This window comes from Pipistrellus hanaki (assembly GCF_964339955.1).
Source record: "Pipistrellus hanaki genome assembly, chromosome: 1".
Classification (NCBI taxonomy): domain Eukaryota; kingdom Metazoa; phylum Chordata; class Mammalia; order Chiroptera; family Vespertilionidae; genus Pipistrellus; species Pipistrellus hanaki.
In genome coordinates, this window is record NC_140503.1 from 96851626 (window position 1) to 96857170 (window position 5545).

Genomic DNA, 5545 nt, shown 5'->3' on the forward strand with positions numbered 1-5545 from the left:
TGTTTATCGCACATGATTTGAGGTCTTTAATTTCTAAACATCAAAGACTCAAAGGACTATTTTTTCCATGAAGTTTAACATTAACATCAGTGAATTCATGTATTCATGTGTTTTTTGTAAACATCAGAATTATTCACATTGTTATAGATTCTGAACTCATAAGCATGCACAGGCTGGCAGCAAGCCAGGAAGCCATTCTGCAAGCAAACAGATACTCTGCATAAGGAGAAAAGTCATAACACAACATTTAATGTCCAACCTGAGTCACCTCAGAATGTTACATATATTGACTTCTTAATTCATATAGTATCGGGAACTCAGCTGCTTGCTTGGTGACAGGGTTGACTTGGTTTCAGGAGGATTATTCCTGAAATAATTAAGGAAGGGGGGGCTTAATCTTTTCTTGGTTGCTTGCTCATCTCCAGCACCTTCATCTTTCTTCTCATCCTCAGCTTCTTGGGCATCTTCTCCTTCACCTTCACCTTCTTCTTCTTCCTCCTTTGCATCCTCATATTCTTCCTTGGCACCTTGTTCCTCTTTCTCTCCTTCCTCTTCATCAGCCACTTTCTTCTCCTTCTCTTCAGCTTCTCCCTCAGAGGGGTGTTCATCTTTAGCTTCCTCGGCTTTTGCAGCCTTACTGGTCTCCTCCATCTCAATCTGCTCCTCCTGGATGTGGCTGGTGTATTAGGAAGGGAAGGAGCGAGAGAATATAAAATAGGAGCTAGTCTGTAAACCACCATAGGCAGATTAATCAAAGATCTGGGAACTCTGGGAGTAGCTACTGGCTATGCTTCCCAAGCTGGTGAAACTGAGCTGGGTCTCCTCACCTTCCAAGAGTCCTGTAATCTGCAATGTCAATGTCCAAAGCTACATTGAGGAGGTCCTGGTATTAAATATCATGCCATTTCACTCTTTGTTGTTCTCAACTCATTTTCTAATTTGTTGATTGTGTCCTGCATAGCACTAACATCAGTTTTACTTATCCAGCTCCCGCAACTGCTTTCCCAGAGCTTAGTTTATGCCCCAGCATGCTTTGACCTCCAGGGTCTTGGCCTTGAGCAGTCGGTGGCTTTTAGACACCTCCTCTTGGTGGCTTGCACCCCATAGGTGTTCTTGGCAGTGCTCTCAGTCAGCATGGTAAAGCAGCTCTTGTACCATTCTTCTGCATTCTGCATGTTCTTGGCATCTAGCTTCTTATACTGGGCGCAGATGTCCTTCAGCATGGCAGAGAGGTCGGACTTGGAAAACATGTCCATCTCCACTGAGATCTGAGCATACTGGATCTGGGCCTGCAGCTCAGCAATCTCCTTTCATGTATCTTCTTCAGAAAGGCGATTTAGTTCATCAGACTGTTGGTGGGCTTTTCAAGCTCAGCGCCAGCAAAGAGCCTCCTTGTCTGCACCTTTGCGTACCTCCATCAGCCAGCCCTCTGTGTTATCATGGTTCAGCACCTCTTCCTGGTAGCATGCCTGCAGGTTGCTCCCAGTCCCTTCTAAGCCCTGGTGCCTGCTAACTGCCCACTGCCCTCTCCTCGCCAGGGACCAGCGCTGTGGGCCAGGGCACAGACATCCCGTTTTCATTAAAATGTTCAACCCTGGCCTGCTTCACTGGTGTCCACAGGTGGCTGGGGGGCAGACGGAGATCTCAGAGACCCTGCCACCCCAGCCTACCTAGGGTCCAAATGGCTGCCTCGACACTGTGGGCAGCATCAGGAGCTGCCCCTCCCTTGCCCGGTTACCTAGTGTGACCTCCATCCAGCAGGCAACATCAGGCTCTGCCCACCTAGCCTGCCTGAACCCCCATGGTGGACTGGACACTGCAGGTGGCGTCAGGCGCTGCTCGTCAGGCCAGCCTGGTCCCTGATGGCGGCCTGGACCCCGTGGGTGGTGTCAGGTGCTCCCTCTGCCCCCACCGGCTTACTTATCAACTCGACATCAGGCGCTGCCCCCCCACCCTACCCCGCCTGCTTGGTCCCCGATGGTGGCATGGACAACGCAGGCAGTGTCAGGTGCTGCCTGCCCAGCCTGCCTGGTCCCCGTTGGCAGTCTGGACTTCGCAGGCAGAGTCAGATGTTCCCACCCCATGCCCCCACCTGCTTACCTATAAGCTCGACCCTGCCTGGTCCCAGCTGGCAGCGTCAGACACAGCCCACCCCTCCTGCATATGCAAATTTACCATCCATTTTTGTTGGCTTAATTTGCATATTACTCCTGATTGGCTGTGGGCATAACAAAGGTACGGTCAATTAGCATTTTTCTCTTTTATTAGTGTACACTAGGGGCCTGATGCATGAAATTTGTGTACTGGGGTTGGTCCCTCAGCCCAGCCTGCCCTCTCTCACAGACTGGGAGCCCTCAGGGGATGTTCTACTGATAGCTTAGGCCCACTCCCCATGGGGGGCAGAAAGGGGGATCAGGCCAGTCAGAGGGAAATTAGGGGCAACCAGGCCAGCAAGGGGGGATGGGGCTATAAAGGGGAAACCAGGCTGGCAGAGGTGGGCAGTTAGGGTGACCAGGCTGAGAGGGGATTAGTAAAGAGCAACCAGGCCAGCTAGGGTCAGCTAAAGGTGACCAGGTTGGCAGGGGGTAGTTAGGGCAACTGGGCCAGCAGGCAGAGGCAGTTAGGGGTGATCAGGCTAGCAGGGGAGGCAGTTAGGGGTGATCAGGCAGGTAGGCAGGTAAGCAGTTAGGAGCCAGAGGTCCTGGATTATGAGAGGGGATTGGGCCTAAACTGGCAGTTAGACATCCCCTGAGGGGTCCTGGATTTGAGAGAGTTCAGGCTTGGCTGAGAGGACCCCCCCCCCCCCCCCCCCCCCGTACATGTACGGATTTTGTGCACCAGGCATCTAGTATATAGATAAAAATCTTTCCTTGACTTTGCTTCCCTCTGCCATGGCCAGACCTATCCCCAATCTACCTTCTTGAAACAATTGCCTATACTCACTCCTCTTATTCCCTCAGTTCCTCCCTACTCCTCTGTCCTCTGTTTTTGCTTTCTCCCCAATAAAGTGATTCTCACTGAGCCACTGGCAGCCTCTGAAATGTCAAACACTATGATCACTGTTTGGATGATCTCCTGTGACCCTGGACATGTCTTGACACTTCCTCTGTTCCCATGGCCTCCCCCTACCCATCTAAACTCACTGTCCTTTGCAGGTGTCTCTCTTCCTGTCCCTTAAGTGACACATGGTTGAGTTTTAGGCCTGCTTCCTTCTTTTAGTCTCATTTTTCATCTTCTGTTGAGCCTACTTCTTTCTTGGGTTTAAAGACGTGTTCCAAATTGCCATTAGGCCCATCCTCACTCCTGAGCTCCAGATTCAGCCAAGAATGACATGGTCAGGTTTACACTTTAGAAAGGCTGTCTTGGCAATAGTTCAGTGAGGGCCACAGTGGAGACAGGGGAATCTTGGAGGTAGATGCTAAGTCTGAGCCAGCAAGGTCTGTGGCAGAGGAGATTGAGAGGAGGAAGTAACACCCAGGATGAGAGGGTTTGGGGACTGACTTCTTGGGGTAGTTCCAGGATAATAATCCATTTTCATGGGTCATTGAACTACTGATGATAGCTGATACTGGTACTATCAGGCAGAAGCAGGCTTGTGGGGAGTGTTCAATTTGTAGGTTGAATTTGAAGAGAACAGTCAGGGACATTTGGAAGGAGAAAGGGAGACTCAAGGAAGGTAGGTGATTTGTCAAAACTCCTACAACTCAGGGCACAAGTTATCAGTGCTACAAGAGTGTGGCAATGCCTGCATCTCCAATGCCTGCAGTCCCGATGCACTGCTGTAGGAAAGATAGCAAAGCAGTTGTGGGAGAAATGCAAGCACTGCATTCAAGCCACTGAGGGCACTAGGAACCTGACTTACTAGTGATGTGGGAATAAGGCCACATGACTGCCTTATCAAACAACAAAGAAGATTGAGAATTAGACACTTCAGACTAATCCAACCCCAATCATAGATCAAACCTCAACACTGCTCACACACTGAGCCATGATCCTGCTCAGACACTGAGCCCTGACCCTGTTCATACACTGAGCCCCAACCCTGGTCACATGTTGAACCCCAATCCTGCTCACATGCTGAAGCCTGGCTCTGTTTACACACTGAAACTTGAAACTGCTTATTCATTGAAAACATGTGAGGGAACAGGTGTTGCTATTCTCTTTGTTCCCAGTCCCCATGCTCTCTGTTGTGGTGGAATGAAAGAGAGGGAGATCCAGGAAGGGCAGGCCTGTAACAATGAAGGCAAAATTAAACTCCCTTCAGTGTGAGGCTTGGAGAATCTCAGCTTTTTGGAGGGTTCGTGGTTTATGTTTGACTCTTGAACTTTCTCGTAACATAGTTGAAGATGCTGAAGGACTCAAAACCACCTTAGAGGAGCCAGTGGCAAGGTCCTGCTGTTACCACTATGGTATCAGGGGGCTCACAGGCCTGTTAAACTGTCCTATTACCTCAAGCTTTCTGAGTCCTCAAGACAGAATGAACTTTGAATGGAGCTGTTTCCAGACCTGCTGTGCTGCCATTTCCTGTCCTTCTGTGTCCTGTGACCCACTCAGCTCAGTTTGGCCTACTAGACATAGATGACACATTATGTAGGCAGACTGTCTGGAATTCAAATCTGGGGGCTGCCCTTCTCATCTGTTTGGTCCTGGGCAAGTTACTAATACTCTTTGTATCCCAATCTCCTCATCTGTAAAATGGAGTGATAATAGCACTTACCTCATACAAGTTAACCTCTATTCAGTGCTTAGTGCCTTGCTCATGACAAGTGCTATATTCAGGTTAGGTGTTGCTATCATCTTGCCCATTGGTGCACACTTGGTTGACACTGTGAGAAATCACACTTCAGGGAGGTCTATACTCAGGTCCTGAGGTACCAGTATAGTTCAGTTACAATTAATTGATGCCACTTTGTGACACAGCGAGTGGAAAACCACACTCCTGCTCTTAGGCTTACATTTTTAGAGATTAACCTAACATATGCTGTGTGGACTGGGTGGTGGGTGGGGGAGGAGTGTAAGTGAGATGAACACATTGAGAGGTGGTGGATGTTTATAACAAACTAGAGGCCTGGTGTACAAAATTTGTACATGGGGAAACCCTCAGTCTGGCCTTCACCCTCTCCAATCCGGAATCCTTCAGGGAATGTCTGACTGCCAGATTGTGCCCTTTTTTTTTTTTTTAACAGATGACAGATCCATTGTTGTTTCTTTCTTTTCATGCTTAAACCCATTGGAATTAGTAGGTATTCAAACTGCATATACATTTTGGGGGGACACACTGTATATCTCTAGCCAGCGGTGAAAGGAACCAAAGGCGGATTTGCTCACTCCCCACTTGTCTCCCCAATGCACTTCCCACCTTCGGGGGCAGCGGGAGAATCACTGTTTTCTCTCATTAACTTGGAAAAGCACGTCCTGCCACCCGCTGGCCAGCAGGAGTGTGCCAGGCCCCAAGCAAGCAAGGCTCAGTCAGGGCAGCCTTTGCTCATGGGTGCCGGCACCCAAAGCGCACATTCCTCCTCTGCAGTCCCCTGACTATCCCACC

The 5545-nt window shown here is 49.5% G+C and overlaps 1 pseudogene across 1 annotated transcript; it reads right to left on the reverse strand.

The window, feature by feature from the left end:
• Window positions 1–294: 294 nt before the first annotated feature.
• Window positions 295–1803, reverse strand: LOC311620697 (neurofilament light polypeptide-like; annotated as a pseudogene). Its single transcript has 2 exons — window positions 1792–1803; window positions 295–1547 (listed from the first exon to the last, which is right to left on the reverse strand). The product of its transcript is annotated as a neurofilament light polypeptide-like (transcript).
• Window positions 1804–5545: the final 3742 nt, after the last annotated feature.